A 26010-nucleotide genomic window follows, 5' to 3' on the forward strand; every position below is an offset into this window, starting at 1 on the left:
AATTGAATACCAGCCTCTAAACTGCTAGAACCAAATTTCTCCAGTCTTGGGGGATAATTCTATTACAAGTTGATTATGGGTTGAACATCAGCTTCATGAAAGATGAGTGGATGCCATATGAGATGGTTGCTTCTAAGAATCTCCTGAAATTTAACATTTGCTCATGAGTCAAATCAGTTCTTACAAAGTCTTGAGGATTTCATATCACTTGGTATTTCCTGTAAGGTTTCTGGATAGATTAACATTGGTTGTTTGAAAGACTTAGGCTGTTTCTCTGTTACTGTATAATACAATATTGAGATTGGTTCTTTTTTAAATTCTTCTGTCTGGGTCTGAATATCTCTATGATCTGTTTAAACAAGTTTTCTAAAACTTTTATCTCTGGACTGATATTAACCAACTTTTTAATGATAAAATAGAAATGTTTAAACAAGTAATATTTATCATTGATGTTATGTAAATCCCATCAGCATTAATTATCCTTTCATTTAATTGTTCCATTTTTAGAGCATCAATTGCATTATCAAACAGAGACCAAAATTCCTCCATTGTAAAACGTTTCCCATATTTCATGTAGGAAGAAATCCTTCTATTAACTAATTTCTCCTTAAGAAATCCCAACTGTATCATCAAATCTGCTAACAATGAGATTCAGATGATTGTGTGGCAGCAGCCAGAGGAGTTTACCAAGAGAAAGCCAAAACCCACAAGGAGAGGAAAGAAACAAAATATCCAACCATCTGCATGGGGAAAGGGTTTAGAAGTGGCTAACTCCTGTCATTTTTGGAGTCAAAAAATACCTACGGAATTTGCTGCAGAGAGTCTGCAACAAAAACTTAGCCAGAAAGTATAGAACCCAGCCCAAATGAGGTGAAGACTCTGGCTGTGTGCAGATCAGCCTGAGCAGGGGGGACTGCAAGGCCACACCCAAGTGGCTTTTATGTGAATTCATGTTTCACAAGTTGTATACCAGATGTTACTCAAATTCTACAAGGTCTTTTAATAAAAAATCTGGAGCCAGAAATTAGGGTAAATACAAAAAGTTCGAAGAGACCAAAGAACAAGCGATTTCTTACAGCTAGGACTCCTCAGCCTGAGAAGCTTTCCTCACCTCACAGATTTTAGATCCTCTCTTCTCAATCCCCATACACCTCTTTTGCTATGCCATATTACATCTTGGGGTTAAAGGCATGCTTGATTCCCAAGAAAAGGCATGAGATCTCAAGTCCTGTGGTTGAAAGTGTGTGCCACCACTGTCTGGCTCAATTTTTCTCTGAGACTGAGTCAATCTCATGTAGTCTAGCGTGGCCTTGAGCTTACAGAGGTGCAGACGCATCTCTGCCTCCTGAGAGCCATGTTTAAAGGTGTGTGCCACCAATGCCTGACCACTATGTCTAATCTAGTGGCTGGCTCTTTCATCTGATGTTCAGACAGGCTTTTTTTATGGTACACAATATATCACCACAAGCAGGAGTAGCAAAAGCAAATTTGTTTTTAATGACAAATATTAAGGAGCAATAAAAACAGAAAAACTAGATCATTCAAAAGAAATTGGTATTAATCTTATTATCCAGGAAAGAAAGTTCCCATGTAAGTAGCAACACCAACAACTGTTTAGTCTATTGTAAAACAGTTTACTTTTTCATTATAAAATTCAGTATTCCCCAGGAAGCTTCCTTACACAGGTGTATCTCTTGTTTAGTAGTGCAGTTTCTCAAAGTCCCCTGTGCAACCATTCAACACATTGTTTTCAGTTATTGCCATGGTTCTTTCCTTCCCAGGAAACAATAACTTACCTTGTGATAAAATATGTAATAAAACTTGTAGCTAGAGTTTTTCTGCCTGGCCCACAGTCAGAACAAATCTCTCTCACCTGCCAGTCCCACAGCCACTGAGACCCAACCAAGTAAACACAGAGACTTATATTGGTTACAAACAGCATGGCCATGGCAGGCTTCTTGCTAACTGTTCATATAGCTTAACTTAATCCATTTCCATTAATCTATACCTTGCCAAATGGCTTGTGGCTTACCGGCATCTTCAAATGCTGTTTCTCATCGTGGCGGCTGGCAGTGTCTCTCTGACTCAGCCTTCCACTTCCCAGCTTTATTCTCCTCCTTTTGCCGCCTACACTTCCTGCCTAGCCAATGGCCAACCAGTGTTTTATTTATTGACTAATTAGCAACACATTTGCCATACAGAACATCCCACAGCAAAAACTATTGAGCCAATAATACCTTGAGGACTCAGGACAGTGGCTAGAATTCAAATCAACTCAACAAGAGATAAACTACAGGCCTTAGAACAGGTGTTACAAGAGCAGTTAAATTCCCAGCATACTGAAGAATCAATCAGACCTTGTAATTCTCCTGTATCTGTTATTTTAAAGAAATCTGGTAAGTGGAGAATGGTAACAGATAAAAGAGCTTTTTAAAAGGTAATTCAGCCAGTGGGCTCTCTACAATCTGGGATTCCTTTGTCTTCTCTGTTACCTAAAGGATGACCTCTTATAGTTATTGATTTAAAAAAACTCTTTCTTTTCACTGGGAAAAAGAGACATCTTAAAGAAAAAGACAAACATCCAAGAAATGTTCCAAGAAAAAGAGTAAATTGACCTGTTGGTACATGGTATATCTCATAATTAACAAGATAAAATTTCATAAGTCTTCCTAAAAGTTTGTTTTTGATGATCTCTATGAGCATATAATGAAAATACTCTTTATGCAGTCCCAGTTCAATTAAAAATTACAGCTATTTTTGGAGGTGGAGCATGGCTCTCTCTTTTTCTAAACCCAAGCATGTTTGTTAAAAGAAAATTAAAAATCTCTGTATCAAGTCATAAGAGACTCTAGAAATGGGATAGGGAAAAAATAAGGGACTATTCTATTGCCACTATTTTCATAATTCCTTGCTTTTATTTTAACTCTTTAAAACTTTTCTTTATATATATATATACATATATATATATTATATATATAATATTCATGGTCATAGTGTATTAAATAATCCTAGAAAAAAGGCTTCATTTACCTGCCTGTATATGATTTGGGGTATGAGTCTCTATCAGTTTTCTGCAGAGTACCATGACCATACATAACAGTGATTTTGAAGTCTCCAAAAATGATGAAGGGACCACCCAACAAGGATTTCATCAGGAGGATGATAGTACCACTAAGAGGATAATCACCACCCAAAGATCAGCTTTGGACTACAAACTGCTCAGGACAATTTCAAGTTGCCCAGCTGAAATGATCCAGCCTTAGAGTCTACTTAAACAAGGACTTGAGAAATAATCTTTTATTATTTTAGACAAAAAGGGGAAATGTGGTTATACATTATACACCTGGATAAAACTTATCTGCGGATCAGAGGACAGAGCCAGGCACTAGATTAGAAATAGAGACCAGACAGTGATGGCACACAGCCTTAATCCTCTCACTCAGGAGACAGATCTGTCAGTGTGTCTGTGAGTTCAAGTCCACAATGGGAACAGAGCCAGATGTCAAGGAATACATCTTTAATCCCAACTCTTGAGATCTCATGTCTTTGCTTGGGAAGCATACAAGCCTTTAATCCCAGATGCCAGGGCAGAAAAAGGTTTATAAGGTGTAGATGTAACCAACCATCTATTAAATAAGAAACACAGAGCCGATTCAGAGAAGAAAGCCAAGAGGTCAGAGCTAAGAGCCTTACCCTTCCTGCTTCAGCCAAGAGAGCTCTCTAAAAAAGGGCCTACTTCCTGTCTGTTCATCTTTATATAGACTGTCTGTTCTGCCTTCTTATTGGTTGTAAACCCAAACACATGACTGCTTCATCACTGCCTGTATGTACGACCCTCCAGGTCCTCTATGGTATTGAGATTAAAAGCATGTGTCTTCAATGTTGGCTGTATCCTTGAACACACAGAGATCTACCTAGCTCTGTCTACCAAATGCTGGGATTAAAGGCATGTGCCACCACCGTCATGCACTTGCTATGGCTCTAATAGCTCTGACCCCCAAGCAACTTTATTTATTAGCATACAATTAAAATCACATTTCAGTACAAGTAAAATACCATCACAATAAGGCCTGAGCAAAGAAGAAGTTTCTCTCTTGTGGCTGAGGATTTTGTATAGGTAAGAACATTGTGAGTTTGCTCTGCTTCTCCAATCTTTTAGCTTTTACCTCAATATTTGGCTCTGGGTTTTACTTTTTTATTAATAAGACCATTTAGCAATTTGTGATACACACCTATTAACTGATTTTTCAACAGTGAAATTTTAAGTACAGATTATAAGCAGTAGCAATGATAATATATATAAAATTTTCATCTCGTGTATATTTAAGAAATTCATGTGAGCTTCAAGCATTTACATCTTGGATCCATCTGTCACAACTCATACTCTTGATAAGTACTCCCGTCAATCAACAGCTTAAGCTTCCCTACTTACCTACTGTCAATTCCTAGCATTGGGATCTATCTAACTATCTACCTATTTATCTGTGCATCTAGCTATCTAACTCTGATACTCTTAGGCTTCAGACTATTTGCACACCCTATTACCTATGGATCTGGAGGTTTCAAGCATATACCCAAGAAAAAGATTTTCCACTATGCTCATTAACTCTATCTTTTTTCTCCAGTCTATATCTGTCCCATCAGATTTCTCATTATTTAAAAAATATAAACTGCTCCAAATTAAAATCAGGTACCCTTACACTTGCTGTAAACCATATTAACTTGATGTTTCTGATGGAATTCCAAACTGGCCTGAGCCTCTGGCTTTAACTAGAATTTTCATACTGCTATAAAGCTCTTTGCCTGCCCCAGGTTGTCTCTGTAAACCTAGATAGCAATCAAAACAGATGTCTCCAACCTTAACTCAACTCCTTCCTTCCAATCTTTGATAAGCTCCAAACATCCAAGGTCTTGACAACACCATTGTAATTTCAGCCAAGAAGCAGTTTCAGAACAGATTACATAGGCCTTCATCACCAAAAAACAGTCTGGAATGTCAGGACCAAAAACATCCTTAGGACAAATGGCTAAATTGGTGCCTATTAGCGTACCAAATACATGCTGGCCTCCATGCTCTCATGGCAAATACTGGTACAGAGTTCACACAAGTATTCAGCATCCTGACGCCTCTTTGCTCTTCTCACCCCAGTCCCTATCCTAAACTTACCCAGGTCATAGACTTCTATTCCCCAGCCTCTGATTTATATATAACAGTGTCAATTTGATAATGCCTATTCTTGGCACTCTTTATCTTCTTGGCCACCCTCTCTCATCTTATTCTGTTTTAGTCTTGCTTTCTTGATCCCCACGTAGTGGCCTGGCCTATTCTGCTGGCCATGTTCTGTGTACTACTTTCTCTCTTTGCTCTGGACTCTTCTAGATGCCCCTAGGTATATTCTCCATCATACCTAAAATAAATAACTTCCCTGTAATCATAAAAAAGAAAAAATATTGCATTATTTCTCCATTCCGAACATCTATATTTAAATATAAGTATGTTTATAGGACACTCAAGCAGAGAGGTGCTATGTGGGAGGTGAAAGTGCTAACATGAGTGAATGTACGGCACTTGGCAGTAGAGGGGCAATACTGAGAAAATGGCAATGATGTGCATGTATGAACCAGTTTTATAATGAATCCCATTATTGTATACACCCAGTAAAAATTACTCAAAAAGAAGAAAAAAGCTGAAATACAAATACACAGTTGTGAGAAGAACTGTAAGTTTATGAAGATATTCTACCATACAGTAATTAAATTATGTTTAATGTCTCTATAAATATAATTTATTTACTTTTTGCCCAGATGTAACAGAGGAAAAATTATCTAAAAATTTCTGTAGTATGTTTTATATTTCAGATATTACAAAGGTTCTTTTAAGCTGGAATTCTGTGAAGCAAATTGGACTTAACTGTCAATGTATAGTAGACCAGTCATAATAGGAACAAATATTTGATAACTCAAGACTACAAGATTCAGGGCTGGAGAGATGATTCAGAGGTTAAGATCACTGTACTACCCTCATAGAAAACCTGAATTTACTTTTTAGGACACAAATAAAGGAGTCTACAGCACATGCAGTGGCAACTCCATGGGAACCAATGCATTCTTCTCATCTAAAGGTACTACACACAGAAATATATGTGCACACCCATGTGCACGATGCACACCTACAACATGCACTTGTGCACACACACACACACACACACACACACAGACTCATATAAAATAACCACCACTACGCAATTACTATGACCACTATTACTACTGCTATTATTACTACTAATACATTTTAGAAAAAAACCTACACAATTCAATAATAGGATGTATTCTATGACCATATCCACTCAGTCACCTGTACAAGGACAGGAAAATAAACACCAGTGTCCATATAAGTTTTTAAAATTTTAAGAATTTATTTCCATGGAAACAGCCCTGGAGGAAAACCAGCCATTTTCTCCTGGAATACTTTATCAAAGGTTTCAGCTTGAGCTACTGTAAAGTGATTCTTCCAGTCCCCAGCCACACCTGGAAAATGTGAAGCAGACACAGAGATGGGTTAATGATGATTGTAAATCTGCTCTCATTCCTTTATTCACATGATTTTACCATCTGCGTAAGTAGGAACACACAGTCAATAAAGTAGAACTAACAGTTACTCTATGGAGAACAATTCTTATGCTTTGAAAAGAATGCAAACAGACTTGTACCTCTGTGTAAGTAATGTCAACCATCTCTTATACCAATTTTTCAACTCCACAATATATAACAACATGGACACTGGATCTATATTTTTAATGTCTAGATTATGTTTCCTTCTCACTAGACATGCTTCCATCATACTATCGAGCCCAACAGAGTTTCATATCTCAATTACCCAAACACACTTAAATCGTTCTTTCTTCCTTTTAGGGTTAACTTATAACTGTTCTGCAAACTATGCCAGCAACTTTTAAAACACCTTTTAAAATTAATTCTAATTATGTGTCTGTAGCTGCATATGAATGCACATGCCTGCAGAGGTTGAAGATATCAGATACCATGGAGCTGGATACACACACAGTGGTGAGCTCCATATCAGTCATCTCGATATTTCCATCAGATACAACAGACACAAAATACTGCCTGCTGAGTGCATCCCAGGATGTCTGTTTTCAGTCAGTATGGAGTTTGCTGATGCGTGAAGATGATTTCATTCCCAGTATTTTTTTTAACCATGCCTTGGTTCTCATAACCACATTCTAGGAGGTTTTAGGCTTGGACGTAGAGATCTCCTATAGTCCAAATTATCACATTGTATTATGTGTTCCTTAATCATGAAGTGTTGATGTATTCCACATAGTTACTTCTTTTTCTTCTGTTTCCCTATTTTTGTGATAGTGACCCTCTCTTCCTATCTTCTCTCCATGTAGAATTCTACAGGTCTTCTCCTTGCTGTATTTTATTTCATAGCTGTGACACTTTGATGAATTTCCTCTTTTTCAACATGCTTCAAATATGCATCTAATATATTTGAAAAGTAAAGTATTTCTTAAATTATCAGAAGCTTCATTTATTAATGTGTATCAGACATACAAAAACATTCTCAGTATTAGTGAATGAGTAAGAAAGATAGTGGCCTTGTTACCATTTTGCTGATGAAGAAAAATTAGTCCTTGAGGACTTACCAGCAGTATAGTGATGCATGTAGATTTGTTGGTTTTTTTTGGTTTGTTTGTTTTGGTTTTTGGTTTTTTTTTTTTTTTTGGTTTTTTCGAGACAAGGTTTCTCTGTGTAGCTTTGCGCCTTTCCTGGAACTCAATTGGTAGCCCAGGCTGGCCTCGAACTCACAGGGATCCACCTGGCTCTGCCTCCCGAGTGCTGGGATTAAAGGCGTGTGCCACCACCGCCTGGCTAGAAGTCATGTTTTTTTTCCTTACAAAAATACAATATTTGTGTATCACATAAGTTAACTTTAAATGCCCAGTTGTACACATTAAAGAAAATATAATTATTGATACACAATAGTCAAATAATATACCATTACTTGTGATGACTGTAAGAGTGTCATCTCTTGATACTGGAATCTATCAATGCCCATTGCTACTTTCAGCTTCATTATTATACTCATTAGTGAAACAAGTTGTGTTATTGTATTCCACAGTAATCTTGAATCTCATAAGCCAGACTGGATGCTGAGCTATCAGAATCTCAGCAAATTCACTATGTCTGCAAATGGAATGAATCAATCCAGATGAGAGAATCATGTTTGTGGAGTGTACTCATGAAGTTCTCAGTCCAACCATCTCAAAATCTTGTGTACCTTTCATGCATGTATTTTTCTTCAGTGCTTCTTTCTAAAAACCTCCTGAAACTCTGATGTGTCCAGGGTCAGCAAAACCCTAATGCACAGTGGCTTAACTCCTGTTGGAAAGGAACTTCCTCCTAGTTTCAGAGGCTGCAGGTCTCATAAAATGTTTTTCATACCCTCCTGGCTTTTTTGACCTGTAGATAGTGGGCTTCTATATAGGTCTTCCCTCTGTTTCTCAGATTAATACCTTTTTTGTACACCAGAGAAAATGATTACTGACTCAAGTACTCTGTCTAGTAAATATCTACTGTGAATGAGGGTCAAAACCTTTGTAGTTTGTCAGAAGACATTTCCTCCCATGTGTCTTGATTGTGACAATGTCTTTATCAAAGTTATGTCAACTAAACAGAACAACTCTCCGGTCTGTATTTCATGAAGTATCTAAATATTGAATCATAATGACCAAATTGTTTGTGGAAAATTGTTCACTGGAGCTTTAAACTAAATTAATCCTATCTAGCCTGATAAGTGAGTCTCCCAGGTAAATATTAGCTCTTCAGATTATCTCTCTAGAGGCAAGAAAATGTATCTCTCTGGTGTCCTGAGAAAAACAACTAAAGGACAAAAAAAAGTTGAGAGAACTCCTCTTGTTCAAAGCTAGTATAACATTTAACACAATTTTTCATGCATTATGCTTTCAGGATTCGGTCTACTGGTAAGTAATGAAATAAGTTTTAGAATTAATCTTTGATATGCTCATACTTTTCATATTAAGCAAAGGAATCAATCTAATGTAGGAATTAAGAAGATCAACATTTTCCTCATTCTTCTTATTCTTTTCAAAATGTTTCCCAACATATGCATCTCAGCACCTTCTGCACTGGAGTCATGAATCAGGGTGAGGGGTGCAATGAAGTTTGTCTCCCCTTTCATTGACCTGGTTTCTTGTGAGATTCATGGCTTATAGTGAGTTTAATACAAGGAAAACAATTTCTCAGAATAAAAGTTATCTTTAAATACACAAGAAATGGGTGTCTTATATGATCACTATGATAATTAAAGCACATATGAATTTAGGGCCATATCCTGTTTTTTGAAATAACTACTATATATTTTTCTCCTAAAAATATGATACATGAAAATACTATGTTTTAGAAGAGACTAAACTAAAATCCCAATGTGGTCTCATTCTGGAAAAAACAGACTTGGAAAAGAGGAAAGTACAGTTTTCTTCATGTAATTTTGTTCTAAACTCTATTTCATCTATTCCAGTGCATCTCAGATAAAACTTTTGTTAGTTTCAGTAGTCTGTCTCTATTAAACAAGCCACTTTTTTGTTTTGGCATTTCATTGAAGCCATTTTGTACACATACTCTTTTATCTCTGCCAAATTATTATTTACTTCAGGAAATCCAATAATGGGCTATTTCTTCTCTTACTTGAGGTCTTCAGTTCTTGTACAGAGAACTCTATCTTCATAGAGTCTGGAGCACAGGAGTCTGAGGTTATGGGTCAATGGGGTCAATGCCAGTGGACCCTACCATAGGCCTCAGTCCTTAGTGTACAGATGACCATTTTCTTGAGTTGACATTTTGTGTGCCCAAATCTGAGTGTAATTTCCTCTTGTGAGGATACCAGGAGTACTGAATTAAATGCAATACACTAATGACTTTAACTTACTTATCTCTATCTATACTCCTGATGTCCTTAGAGTCTTATGACCTGATCTTCACACTGTAGGTTGGAGGTTGACTGAAGATTAAGAATGAAGCATGTAAGTAATTAGAAGAGGAAAATTAAACCTGTAACTCTCTACTTTCTGCATTTATATCCAAGTTTTTTAGTCATCCCCAAATACCTCACATCTATCTCATTCCTTCTTCAGCCCTGAGTCCCATCTCATCAATTATTCACTAATTTGGTGTGGTGTATTCTGGCAGTCACTCCTCAACTGCACAGCTATGAAACCATACCAACAATTTGCTCATAGCATAGAGAGGTGGCACAGACATAGAGAAGATGAATATTCCCATTTCAAGGGAGACAATTCAGAAGAAAGACAGTAAATATGATTGTGAAGCAATCCAAATTGAGCTTGGCAAATGTCATCATATTTTAACACTGGAGGATAATTCACTTAGTTCTTATAAGTTCTAATCTTAGCCTGCAATGGATCAACAATCTTGACCTGTTGAACATCTTTTAGAGCAGTGAATGGAAGTGTATTTTGTGGTTATCATCCATTATATATCTTTGGTTCTTTCCATTAAACATTTTCTTAGAGTTTAGGGCTATGATACAGAAAGCCTAAGAAAGACAAACAAAAACATGTCTCTCATTTTCCATTGAGGATATTGAACACAACCCTCTAAAATCCCAAGATCATCTCCCAGAAAAAAAAGCAATCTTTTCAGTGTTTCTGAAGTCCATGTCATCACCACAGAAAGATTCCACTGCAAGGTCTCTGAGAAACTATGAGAGATGAGCAACGACTATTGACATATTCACAACAATTTCTTACAGCTTCATTGGAACAAAAAACTCTTCCACTTATTCTTACATATTTTGGATATAAAGAGTTTCTTCACCTTTTCTCATGAGGGCCAAACCATTAATAATCACATCTTTAATGATGAGACTAAAATTAGACACATTTTTTTCTTTCATGGCTTGGAAGGAGCTGTACTTGAGGACCAGATCTAGCTCATCTGGCTCCAGTTTCTTTCCTAGGAAGTCACAGATCTTCTCTATGGTTCCCCTTGTACTCTAAAAGAAAAATCAAAACAAAAATGAGGGTAATAGAGAACTCTGAGAGAACAGATGCAGAGAAGGTAACTACAGATGGAAGATGGAAAAAGAAACATGAAGAATGAAATGGCATCATAAAATGAGAAAGTATTCAATGGGGTTTAGGAAAGAAACAGGCCTTGTAAAGAGGGAAAGAGTCACACATAACATTTGTATATTTAGTCAGCTTGCAATGTGACTGATCTCTGGCCCTTAAAATACAAAGGCTGCGATTTTTATTATGGGGGACTTAATATTAGATGGGTCCCATATAACTTAGGATGTCCCAAAATTTACGTTGTATTGAATGAAGACCTTAAACTTCTGATCATCTTGTCTCTAACACTTTATTGGTGTATTCACAGGTGTATGCCAACCTACCTACTAAATGCAATCGGATTTTTGTCTTGAGACAGTATGCTATGGAGGGAGTCCTATCTGGTCTGATGCAAATTGCTGTGGAGACCAGACTGACCTCAAAACACAAAGAGGCTTTTCCCCTTAAGTGCAAGCATTAAAGGTATGCACCAAGATACCAAACCTGCCCTCTGTTTAACGATACTTATAGAAATACTTATAGACAGCAGTCAATGTGAGTGAAGGCAATATGCACAAATAATTTGATCGGGGTTCATGATACTTTTTCCTATGGGTAACTGAGCGTAACACAGATTTAAAACACTTTCATAAAAATGTTCTCAATAATTTTTACTTGGGGCTACTGCCAATATGTTATTTTGTTTTGAATTATGATTTCATGCTGTTACTTAGATGGGCATCAAATTCACAACCTTTTTACCTCAGACCGCCCAGACTGGGATTATAACTGTGCACTGCCACAACTGGCTCAATTCTAGGAGTTAGTCATAAGAATGCAAAACTTTGGAATAAGGAAGACTTTGCTTAGAATCCAAGCCCTACAAATTCCTCATAAAGGAATTTTTGGCTCTAAACTTTTATTACATATTTTATCACAGACTCAGTTAATATTTAATGTAAAGGTAAACAACCATGGTAATAACTGAAAACAGTGCATTGAATGGTTGCAAAGGAGACTTAAGGGAAAATGAATAAGCATGCAGCAGAGGTGGGTAATGAAGTTTCCTGGGAAAAATTGAATTTTACAAAGAAAAATTCAAATATTCCTCAAAAGACAAAGTATCTGATGGATGGCTTTGCTTTTTACATGGAAAATTTCTTTCCCTGGAAGATAAAATCAAGAGAGCAAATTATTTTGGAATGATTCAAATTTTCTGTTTTTGTTTATCCTTAATATATTTCATCAAAGATTATTTTTCTGACTCATGCCAGGGAAGTAGGTAGGCTGACCACATGTTTTCTCCTTTTCTTCTGCTCCTCACGTCCCAATTCGAAACTCTCATACCAAGTTCTACCACAGAATATCTGTGGCTACTCCCCCCATCTAGAGTGGATCCCAAAGAGCTTCTCCTCTTATCCTGACTCTTCCAACTCATAGGATTATCCCAATCCCCTACTTCAACTGGCCCTCCTTGGGAACCCACAGATTACTCTGACCAGGGAATTGTAAGCTAACTATAGATTTTTGGCTCACTCTCCATTCCTTTGAGTCCCATCCCCCAGTGTTATCCCTAATTCTGCATCAAAACACCTACATCAGACACCTCCATCTCTAGTGGATCTCAGAGACCCTCCTAAATACCCCTACTATAAATTGTTGATTGGTCCCACACCTCAAGTCAATCAACCATTTCCCAAGAACCCACAGGCAAAACTGGGCATGGAAGTAGTAGACTCAATGCAGAGGTTTATCTCTCCATTTCCTCCTCAAGTCCATTCTCCTAGTTTCACCCTCATCTCTGTGCAGAACACCTGCTATAGTCTCTCCCCAAAATTCCCCAATATAATGTGTATAACATAGGTCTTAGTCTCCAAAGCTCCTTCTACCTACTCATTGCTTTCCCCTCACCTCCAGATCAAGAAGACGCTCCATAAGAACCCACATGTCACTCTGACCAGGAAAGGAAGTAGGCTAACTGTAGATCTTCACCTTTACCTGCATTATCCCAACTCTGATCATTCAGTTTTATTCAAAGCCTTATATCAAAATTGTGCTGTGGCCTATCCTCACTCAGTGCCCCCATTTCCAGGTGATTATCTATGCAGTTCCTGTGGAAAACTGCTTTCTTCCATCCTGGGGTCCTTCTTATTCTCCACTCATAAGTCATCACCTTTTCTAAGTGCTATGGAATATTCCTACACAGTGTGTAAATTATGCTCTGATTGATTTAATAACAAAGTTGACTGACCAATAGCCATGTGGTATAAGGTTAGGAAGTAAACCAAATTATGGAGGAGAAAAAGAAGGGCCAAGAGAGAGTAAGCCACTGAAAAAGTAAGATGTTACAGGCAGGTAAAGCCACAGGACATGTGGCAATACATAGATTAATAAAATGGGTTAATTTAAATGTAAGAGCTGGTTAGTAACAAGCCTGAGCTATTGGATGAGAATTTTGGAATGATCATAAGCTTCTGAGTGGTAATTTGAGAACTGTCGGGTGGGAAAGAAATGTCCATTTACATAGGGCACCCACGATTGGGCACATGTATCCATGTAAAGTGTGAGAGAGCTTAAAAATTGTTTCTAGACATACAAAAATGAAGCCAAGAGCAGCTTCATAGTTCATGCCTCTCATGTGAGCCACTGTACAGAGACACGTCCTCTGGCTGTGACATGTGGGCTTGATCGGCAGCATAGGAAGTTCTCACAGTCTCACACAGGATGAGGTGCAGAGTGGCATTTCTCAGCCACATAGTAGGTGGCAGATTGAGGGTTTATGCTCATAAAGACAGAAAGGTTTAGAAATACACAGTAAGTACAAATTCAGACAAAAATGCCTCTAAGTAGATTACAGTGTGTTTGAAAAATGTGTATAGGCTTGGGAGAAGAAGAGAAATGATAGAAACAGTCATAGATGAAAAATGATTTTAAAAGAATTAAGTAAAATTCTTAAAATTAGAGTAATAAAAATTATGATAAGCCATATATAGATCAGAAAACACTGAGAGTCTAAATTCTATATTATATTCTGTACTGTATTTAGATTTTTTGACTGTTAATGAGTGAAAAACAACTTCTGAAAGACATTTGATTTTGAAAACTATTAAATTAAACCAACCTATATATTTTAAAATTATCTTGACTTCAAAATTAAAGTCAAAAGATATGTTAAATGTGGAAAAGTTGCACTTGTTTCCACAGAAAATAAGAGGCTATGGATTCATCCCAGGTCAAGGAAAATCAGGTTTGTTTGAAGAAAAACCCCTAAAATCCTGAATACAGAAATGAGAAAATAAACCTAAAGTAAATACAAGAAATATGATGTATGTTTTACCTGCTCAAACATAAAACAAAAAAATCTTTTTGGCTAGCCTGTGTACAATGCAAAGTTTATATTTTTTAACTCAGGTATATATGTTGTAGTGGGTAGCCATTCCAGCTTTGTTCTGGAAGTTCCAACCCCCATTGAGACTTTGGCAACTGTCACGCCTACAAGGCGGGGCCAAGGGAGGCGCCTGGGGACCCGAGATCTGGATAGGCGAACGCTCTCTTGGTTCCAGGACCCTGAATGGTTGAGGTGGACAAAGCAGAGCTCCAGAGAACACAGCTGGACTGTGATACACCTTCCCCAGACCCCGCGTCCTACCTATCCCTTAATTTGTAAGTTACGCCATTAAATAAATCTCCTTTTAACTACGTGGAGTGGCCTAAATAATTTCACCAATATCTGGCACTCACGTGGGGCAAATTCCAAAAGCCTGGGTGGCTCCCGCCCTCAGCCTCCTCCCCGGCTAGCTGGTACCTAAACCCGCCTGCAAAGTTCCATATAACCAGGGAATGCCTACACGGTTCCATTCCCGAAAAAGGGAGCAGCTAGTCCGGTCTCAGCCCCCTAGCTTAGCCCCAGACCAGCGAAAGAGGCACTCCCCAGCTTCCTGAGTGCATGCAGGCACCTCAGCTGCGGCTCGGCTCTGCCATCTTGACTCCAGCGAGCTGCAGTCAGCCAAGATCACCAGCAGGCCCTGCTTTGGAGTTGTACCATCGCCACCTGCTGGCTGAAAAGTGCTACTACACCCCCCAAAACCACGAAAGGTAAGTAAAAGTACCTGATAATTTTACACCTTAAAATTGACTAACAAATTTTGAGTAATTCTTGTAATATGGCTGACAACATTACCTCACAAGAATTTGAAAACCTTTTTGCCTGTATGATGAATGACATCTTCCTGGAAATATACGACCATCCTAAGGCATATCTGGCCTGTACCATTTTGGCATTCATTGTAATAATCCACGCAGTGTTCAAACACTTGTTTAAAAACAAGAACAAAGATGAGTCATTATTGGGACTGATACAGGCTTTAAGCGAGAGCAATGAAGGCTTACGGAAAAAGATTCTTTCTCTGGAATCTGCTAACCAGGATTTACAGGCTTTTAAAGATAGCAATGAAGACTTACAGAAAAAGATTCTATCTCTGGAATCTGCTTTAATGGATAGCAATGAGACCTTAGAGAAAAAGATTCTTTCTCTGGAATCTGCTAATCAGGATTTACAAAACAGGCTTGTACCAAAAATTGATCTTATTGATAATAAATGTGAATATTTAATGGACAGAACACTAACTCTCCAGACACTATATAAGGAAGAAAGATTATCACTAATTGATAAGATAAGGTCCATGGAATCATGTGTTTCTGAGGAACATAAAAACTTCTATGATTCCATGAGAAATCTGGAGTCCCTTGCCAGAGAAGAGGTTCACTCCCTAGAACAGACCCTAGGTGCTCGTTTGCAGGCCTTAGAAGAAACTCTCAGTAAACATGACAAGGGACCTAATAAGCAGAAGGGCAAGACCATAGAGGTTGTAACATCTCCAAATGGCTCTCACACAATGGCTTATCCTGTTATCATCGATGAGAAGCCAGCGGATGACACACACCCCGAGCCATATAATACATATACATTACAAGCAATTTCAACAAGGGACTTTAAAAATATAAAGGAAGCAGTAGTTACGTATGGGATACACTCCACATACATAAAACAATTGTTAAATTCGTGGTCTACCTCACATAGAATCATCCCAGATGACTGGCATCAGTTAATTTCAGCTGTTCTAGAATATAGTCAGCAGCTACAATGGAAAAGCTGGTTGAGAGAAGAGGCAAAAAATTTAGAACAACAAGGTAAACTCAGAGGTTTTGTGATCTCCCAAGATCAAATACTTGGTGAGGGATGTTTTGCTGACAGGAATGTACAAGCCATTTATGATGAACGTACAATATCCCTATGCCGTACAGCAGCTCTAAATGCTTGGGAAAAAATTCCAGAACCTGGAAAACCAACTGAGGTATACACAAAGATATTTCAGGGACCGCACGAACCCTTCACTGATTTTTTACAAAGACTGAACACAGCTATAACAAGAGCTGTATCAGATAAAGAATTAAGAAAAGTATTAATTGAGTCCTTGGCGTTCGACAATGCTAATGCAGAATGCAGAAGAATACTTACACCATTAAAGATCAGATCAGCTCCTTTGGAAGAATGGATTCAGTATACTAATGGTGTTGAGTCTCGTAACTACAGTAATGAGGCTTGGATAGGAGAGACAAATCCCAGAGGTGAAAGAAGGCCCCGTGTTACCAAATGTTTTAAATGTGGTACACCAGGTCATATAAGTAAAAACTGTACGTGGGGTACTCCTAGGAGTAATACTCCTTTTAGGAATAGCCTAAACAGGAGACCCCAACCACCTCCCGGATTATGTAGAAGGTGTGGCAAAGGCCGACATTGGACCAGTGAGTGCAGATCAAAAATAGATATACGAGGTAACCCTTTACTGGCTGGAAACGCCTCAGGGGGCCTCTTGCAGGCCCCCAAATCCAATGTAGTACGAACATTCCCAGCCACTGTGGAAGAAATTCCTCTCCAGGACAACTGAATAAACCACTGCCTAATGTAAAAACCGATACTGCAATGGATGATAAAACAGCTCTGATGGGTGGATCACAGTTTACAAAGAACACTATAAAACAAATATTTTGGCAGACTTCCATAAATGATCAAAGACCAAAGCTTAGAATTCGAATTAATGGCCTGGTTATGGAGGGACTGGTAGACACAGGTGCAGATGTGACTTTAATTACACCAAAATCATGGCATCCGAATTGGCCTCTTCAAGAGGTAGATGTCCAACTTTTAGGGATTGGCACCCTATCTCAGATAAAACAGAGTTCGAGATGGGTTGAATGCATAGGGCCAGAAGGACAGAGAGGAAGACTGAAGCCATATGTAGCAAATGTAGCAGTAAATCTTTGGGGCCGAGATCTGTTACAACAGTGGAATACCTAGATTAAAATTCCTACACTTTCAGAAAAAGAATACAGACCAATGCATGTTTCTAGGAATAATTTCATCGCATGCTATAAAAATCAGGCACCAACCATTCAGGCTGTTCACAAACAGAGCACAACTGCTGTTGAACTCTCAGAAGTACCAACTGCCTTACCTTTAAAATGGCTAACTAATAAACCTGTCTGGGTTGGACAATGGCCTTTGACAAAAGAGAAGCTACAAGCTTTAGAACAGCTGGTTCAAGAGCAGTTAAATGCTCAACACATTGAAGAATCTACCAGCCCTTGGAATTCTCCTGTATTTGTTATTAAAAAAAAGTCTGGTAATTGGAGAATGCTGACAGATCTGAGAGCTATTAATAAAGTAATTCAGCCAATGGGCTCCCTACAGACTGGGATGCCCTTGCCCTCTGTGCTACCTAAAGAATGGCCTATAATAGTTATTGACTTAAAAGACTGTTTCTTTACCATACCCTTACAAGAAAATGATAGAGAAAAATTTGCCTTCACAGTACTTAATTATAACAATTCTCAGCCAGTCAAGAGATATCAATGGAAGGTCCTCCCACAGGGAATGTTAAACAGCCCTACTTTGTGCCAATACTTTGTGCAGAAACCATTGGAGATAATTCGTGTAAAGTTTCCACAATCCATAATTTATCACTATATGGATGATATCCTATTAGCTGATCCAAAGTTAGATACATTAGAAAGCATGTTTGAAGAAGTAAAAAAAGTTTTGCCTCACTGGGGACTACAAATTGCTCCTGAAAAAATACAAAGAGGAGATTCTATTAACTACTTAGGATATAAGATAGAGCTACAAAAAATTAGACCCCAAAAGGTACAGCTAAGGAGAGATCGATTGAAGACTCTTAATGATTTTCAAAAGTTATTAGGAAGCATTTCCAACTTACTGGGTATCATGGGAATACCCAAAGATGGACTACAAAATTTGGCTAATACTCTAGAAGGGGACAAAGAATTAAATAGTCCAAGAGAATTATCAGCCGAAGCTGAGAAGGAATTGGCTCTAGTAGAAAAGACAATTCGAGAAGCACATGTGGATCATGTGGATCCAGAACTTAAATGCATTCTTGTCATATTCCCCTCCAGACATTCCCCAACAGGTATTTTGATGCAGAGGGAAGATATTATATTGGAATAGATATTCCTACCACGTAAACCAAATAAGAAATTAAAGACTTATATAGAAAAGATCTCTGATTTGATTCAAAAAGGTAAACTAAGACTTCGCCAGTTGACAGGAATGGACCCAGCAGAAATTGTAGTACCTTTAACTAATGAAGAAATTTCATCACTATGGAAAGATAATGAATACTTGCAGAGAGCCTGCAGTAACTTTTTGGGAGAGATTAACAACCACTATCCCAAAAGCAAGAGAATAGAATTTATAAAGAAAACCGAATGGGTCCTTCCTCACATTGTACGACAAAAGCCAATTTCTGGAGTCCTCACATTCTATACTGATGCAAATAAATCAGGGAAAGCAGGATATAAATCAGGAGACTTAAGTAAAGTGGTACAAAGTCCATACAGCTCTGTACAAAAGGCAGAACTGTATGCCATTCTTATGGTACTGATGGACTTCACAGAACCCCTCAATATAGTCACTGACTCTCAATATGCAGAGAGAGTTGTTTTACATACTGAAACTGCTGAATTTATTCCTGATAATACAGAATTAACTTCATTATTCATACAATTGCAGGAAATCATCAGAAAAAGGGAACATCCTATATATATAACACATATCAGATCCCATACAGGTCTGCCAGGACCTCTAGCACAAGGTAATGATGAGATTGATCAGTTACTAATAGGTAATGTGCTAGAAGCTTCAGAATTTCATAAGAAATACCATGCAAATAGCAAAGGTTTGAAGAAGGATTTCTCCATCACTTGGCAACAGGCTAAGGATATTGTGAAAAAATGTCCTACTTGTTCCATCTATAACCAACTTCCATTACCTGCAGGGAGCAATCCAAAAGGTATACAAAGAAATGAAATTTGGCAGATGGATGTGTTTCATTTTGCAGAATTTGGAAGATTAAAGTATGTACATCATACCATTGACACCTATTCAGGATTTCAATGGGCAACTCCTATGATTTCTGAAAAGGCTGATTCTGTGATTACACACCTATTAGAAGTTATGGCCATCTTGGGGATCCCTGTACAAATTAAGACAGACAATGCTCCAGCATATGTCTCCAATAAAATGAGACAATTCTTTGCTTATTACAATATAAAGCATGTTACAGGTATACCACACAATCCCACAGGCCAAGCAGTCATAGAAAGATCTAATCAAACTTTAAAGGATATGCTAAATAAACAGCAACAGGTAACAATGACTCCTAGAAATAGATTGCATAGTGCTTTATTAACCTTGAATTTTCTCAATGCTGATGAGAAAGGAACAACAGCTGCAGAGAGACATTGGACGACAGACAAAACTCCCGAGCTAAACCAACCAGTTTATTTCAAGGATGTGCTGACCTCAGAATGGAAACCTGGATATGTTCTACGTTGGGGAAGGGGTTTTGCCTTTGTTTCTGCAGGAGAAGAAAAGCTATGGATACCAACAAAATTAATAAAAATTCGATTTGAACAGGAAAAAGCCCTTGATGAGGTGAAGTAAAAGATCATCCACCAATGTGACATCTCTACAAGTTGTAAGAAAAATTTAACAATCAAGGTTGGGGTAGGGTTCTGTTTTTGTTTTTCCAGGATAATGGAAATACCCATCTTCCAAAAATCATAAGGCCTTGGATATCTGGATGTTTACAGCAGAAAGAAAGAATCTATTGGTACCAATCTACACACGGTAAAATCTCACTGTCTAACATCTATATCTCTATCAATATAGAAAAGTTGTGGTTCCAATTCAATTATAAGCCAAGCTGGCTTTGGAGATGGAATTGGCTCACTCCTTCTCTAAACCCAAGCATATTGCTAAAAGAAAAGTTTGAGAGATTCTTCAGTACCATATCAGAAGAGCCCTCTGGTGTGGGACAGAAGGAAACCAATAAAAAGGGACCATTGTCTTCTAGATTCTAATTCTCTCCATGCTTACTCTTGATTTCTCAGAATCCTTTCTTACATGCTATGTCCTCTTTAAATCCAAATCTTCCATTTTGATAACAAATAAGTTTTTCTAATAGCAATCTCAGAAGTCTCCAGAAGGAAGATGGGGCCCCAACAACAACTCTACCCAATCCAGAATGATGCCATGGTAATCATCATCATACTACACTTCTTACCAGAATTTCAGACAATCTTACCCATTACTCTAAGACTTGCTGCAGAACCTACAGTTAGTCTAACTGAAATTTAACTATCTGCACTTTCTCACAGTACCCAACAGAGATAACATCACCCCCTAAACAGCAGGAAGCAATTCTAAGAAAACGACGCCCCTTCTCCCTTAGGTTTCATAATTCTCAGGGTTATGGATGATGGTTATAGGGTTGGGGGTGGAAGGAAATATTAAACTCAGTACTCTTAAAAAAAAGGAAAAGAAGAAATGGAATGGATAGGTATAAGACATTATGGTAGATTATTGTGTATACTAGTAAACAAATTTAGTAAAATAGCAGCCTTAAATAATTTGCACTGTAATTTGCACTGTTATGGATTCTTATATGTTGATACAAATGTAAACTATTTTTATATTCCTGTTTAAGATAATTTGTATATTGATACAAATACAGAACTATACTTGGTATAATGTACATATATTTCTACTCTTATTTGAAATATTTGTATATTGATACAAATGTAAATTTATATCTATCATACTTATGTATGTTCTACTTCTGTTTAGGATATTCGGTATATTGATATATATTTAAGATTATTGTCATATTGTATATCACACTATACACTCCTACCTCTGTTATAACATCTTGTGTATTGTCACAATTTTGAAGTCATCGTTCTTTACCATACACTTGCTTATAGACTGTCTACCTTGTTTATGTGAAGCCTTAGTCCTTAGGTTATTTCAGTAGATAAGACCTATAGATTTATAGTCACCTATGCTTGTCATCTCTATAGTTACGTTAGTTAGGTTATACAGATTTACAGATACATAGGTCAGATGGACAGGTAATCTTCAAACACTTCATAGACCTAGAGAATATGGCATTTAAATAACTTAGAATTCTGTCGATGTGAGACACAATTGCTCCTGGCTGCACCAATTTGATCCCGAGAGAATGTTGGGCTTCTAGACATTTCCATTTGGAAGTTTGTCTTCTTGGCACAAAATGGCCTACTGGGCAAAGAACTGCCCTTGCCTCGACAGCTGACAGTACAAATGCAATGCTATCCTTTCTGGACAAGCGGGACACAAGGAAAGCGACCACTGTACTCTGCCAAGACAGGGTAAGATGGTCTTTCAGAATTCCTGCTTCTGAAAATGGTCTGTCAGATACTTTAGGCCTGTAGCCAATTTGAATGCACCAACAATGCTGAGAAACATTAGGTGACTGTCCAGGCTGCCAGCTGTCTCGGTCTACTCTCGCAAGATTCCCGAAAGTTGCTTGCATCCATCTACCATTTCTCAGGTACCATTATATTCCTTCTCAGGTCTTTGATGGGATTGAAAACTAGCAGTTATAGTTACAACTTAGTAGATAGAACATATTAAGTATTAGATTCAGGTTCTTTAGGATAGGACACCTTTTGGAATGATCTTTGTAACATGCCATTTACCTATGCTCTATACTTCTCTGGATTTTAATATGTGTTTCTTGCTTGATATTGTTTGCATTGGTTGTAGTTCCATCTTATCTAGGTCATTATCCCTCATTATTTCTGGACAATATTTGATAACCATTCCTTTGTATATAGTCTTGTATTAGGTTAGAACTTTCTTATTTAGACAAAAAGGGGGAGATGTAGTGGGTAGCCATTCCAGCTTTGTTCTGGAAGTTCCAACCCCCATTGAGATTTCGGCAACTGTCACGCCTACAAGGCGAGGCCAAGGGAGGCGCATGGGGACCCGAGATCTGGATCGGCGAACGCTCTCTTGGTTCCAGGACCCTGGATGGTGGAGGCGGACAAAGCAGAGCTCCAGAGAACACCGCTGGACTGTGATACACCTTCCCCAGACCCCGCGACCTACCTATCCCTTAATTTGTAAGTTACACCATTAAATAAATCTCCTTTTAACTACGTGGAGTGGCCTAAATAATTTCACCAATAATATGTTACCTTTAAAAGATTACATATTTTCAGAACAAGGTGACAAATCACTAATCAAAATGTTCCAGATGATCCAACAACCAAAATAGCTTTACGATTGCTAGCTTAGATGATCCAGCCTCACAAACACTCCAGCCAAAACTTAACTATTATCTTGATTTCCTAGAGTCCCTGAAAGATTACCAGCACCCACCGATCAGCAGGAAGTAGTCTAGAAAATTACGCCTACGTTACCAAAATATTGGTTATAAATATTTGTTTTCACTTAAGGAGGGTTGGTTCCAAATTGATATTGGTCATAATCAATCTCTTTCTAAAGAAGAAAGGGGATATGATACAGAAATTATGGGAAAAATGTTTGATTATTATGGGATAAAAGTAGATTATGGAATTTCCTTTAATCTCCCTAAACAGTTGTTAATCTCTAAATATTAAACATTGGAATGAATTTTACATTATTTATACCAATTTATAGTTAATCTTATTATAATGTATTATACACTTGTTTAAGGTATTTCTTATGCAACTCAATTATAAACATAATATACAATAAAGAAATACAGATCAATAGTCATTTATAATAGTCAAATTTATAGTCTTGTTAGTTCGATGTTCTAGGTATACAAACATGTATTACAAATAGATAGGTAATCTTCAAAAAGTTCAAAGAACTACAAAATATGGCATTTTAAATATTTTAACAATTTAAGCTTTTCATGAAAGTGAGATGTGTCTGCCCTGGCAGCACCAATAAACTTCAGAATAGATGATGAACATCAAAGAAACTGTATGGAGTTTTTTTTAATGAATAAAGCTAGCAATGTGGGCAAAAAAACTACCATTGACTCAATTGTTGATAGTCACTGAAAAAACTGGAAGAGGAGAATGCAACAAGTGGTGACTGCCAAACTTTGCCAAGACAAGTCGGGAAGTCCTTTAGACTTCTCTGCTTCACAGTAAAGTCTGGCAGATATTCTAGGCCTGTAGGTCAAAGATGAATGTCCCATCATTGCAAAAGAACTTTGGGTGACTGTTATGGTAGCCTGATGTCCCTGTCATTAAGTAATATTTCATGCTTCTGGTGTTTGATGGAGTTGAAAAATAAATAAGTTAATTAGATACAAAACTTCAGACTAAGATTAGTTAGATAATTATTTTACCTACTATTGCCAAATACAAATGGATTTGGGAATGGCTACTGTAATTCTTACTTAATAACTGTTTCCATTGTATAGAGCTTTACTATATTAATGCTAAAACCTTTCTATTAATTTAGACAAAAAAGAGGGAAATGTTGTGGAATATTTCTATACCCTGTGTAAATTATGTTCTGATTGGTTTAATAAAGAAGCGTATTGCCCAATACCCCAGCTGGATAAGGTTAGGTGGAAAAACTAAACTAAGGAGGGGAAGAAGAAGGGCACAGTGGAGAGACACACTGGAGATGCCAAAGGAGCAAGGTGCTGGAGGACAGGTAAAGCCACAGGACCTGTGACAATACAAAGATTAATAAAAATGGGTTAATTTAAATGTAAAAGTTAGAATTCAAACCAAAATCATTCAAAAGAAAAGGAGGAGGATATTTCATATTCATTAAGGGAAAAATCCACCATGATAACATTTCAATTCTTAACATCTATTCTCCAACTGCAACAGCACCCACATTTGTAAAAGACACATGACTAATATATAAACCAAACACCAAATCCCAAAATTAATAGTGAGAGACTTCAACAGATTATTCCTACAAGTGGGCATGCCATCCAGAAATATTTAAACAGATAAATAATGGAATTAATAGACATTATGGCTCAAATTGACTGGAACATATATCTACAGGACATTTCACCCACACACCAAAGGTTAAACTTATATCTCAGTCCCTTGTGGAACCTTTTCCAAAACTGTTCATATACTCTGTCATAAATCAAGTCTCTATAGATTAAAAAAAATTGAAATACCCCACTATATACTATGAGACCACTGTCAGTAAAATTTGCATTTTAAAAACAATATAAACTGTTGAAAGCCTATAAAATCATGAAAACTGAAAAACTCCCAACTGAATTAACAATAGGTCAAGAAAGAAATAAAGATAATAAAGATTTCCTAGAATTCAATGAAAATAAACCCATGACCTACCCTAACTAATGGAACACAATAAAGTATTTAATTATTAAAAGGAAGATTCGTAGCACTAAGACCCTGATTGAGGAAATAAGAGAATTCTTATACCAGAGACTTAAAAGCAAAATTAAAAGTTCTAGAACAATAAGAAGCAGACACAAATAGTAGAACAGACTTCAGGAAATAATCAAATAGAGGACTGAAATAAAAAATTAAAAACAAAGAGATCGCCGGGCAGTGGTGGCGCACACCTTTAATCTCAGCACTCGGGAGGCAGAGTCAGGCGGATCTCTGTGAGTTCGAGGCCAGGCTGGGCTACCAAGTGAGTTCCAGGAAAGGCGCAAAGCTACACAGAGAAGCCCTGTCTTGAAAAAAAACAAAAAAATAAAAATTAAACAAAAATAAAAACAAAGAGATCAATGCAAAGAATCAATGAAACACAGAGTTGGTTCTTTGAAGAAAAACAACAAGATAGACAAACTCATATCCAAACTTACTAAAAGGCAGAGATAGAATATCCAAATTAACAAAATCATAAATGAAAAGAGAGACATAACAATAGACACCTAGGATAGACAAGAAATCATTGGGCCATAAGTCAAAAATGTGTACACCGCAAACTTGGAAAATCTAAAAGAAGGGAACAACATTTGTGTTATATATCACTTACTGAAGTTATATAAAGTTCAAAACAATTTATATAGATGCATAATCCCCAAGGATGTAGAAGCAGTCAATAAAAGTCTTCCAACCAATAGTAGCCCAGGACTTGATTGTACATAATTCTACCAGATGTTCAAAGAAGAGCTAATACCAATACTCTTCAAATTATTCTACCAAATAGAAATAGATGGAATATTGCCAATTTGTATATAAGGCTACAGTTACCCTAATATCTGAACCACACAAAGAATAAACAAAAATAGAATTGTAGACCAATTTCCCTCGTGAACATAGATGAAAAATACTCAATAAAATACTCACAAACTGAATCCAAGAAAACAAAAAGATCATCCACCCTGATTAGGTGGGCTTCATCCCACAGATGCAAGGATGATTCAATATACATTAATTTAATTTAATTTAATCCAGCATGTAGACAAACTGAAAGAAAAGCACCACAGGATTATCCTATTAGATGAAAAACAAAATCCTTTGACAAACAGGAACACCC

General features: G+C 37.3%; 1 pseudogene; it reads right to left on the minus strand.

Annotated features, from left to right (window-relative positions):
- Positions 1-6415: 6415 nt before the first annotated feature.
- The window catches only part of LOC131901565 (sulfotransferase 2A1-like), a 38388-nt pseudogene continuing 18793 nt past the window's right edge, over positions 6416-26010 (minus strand).

Source organism: Peromyscus eremicus, unplaced genomic scaffold (assembly GCF_949786415.1).
Source record: "Peromyscus eremicus unplaced genomic scaffold, PerEre_H2_v1 PerEre#2#unplaced_112, whole genome shotgun sequence".
Taxonomy (NCBI): Eukaryota; Metazoa; Chordata; class Mammalia; order Rodentia; family Cricetidae; genus Peromyscus; species Peromyscus eremicus.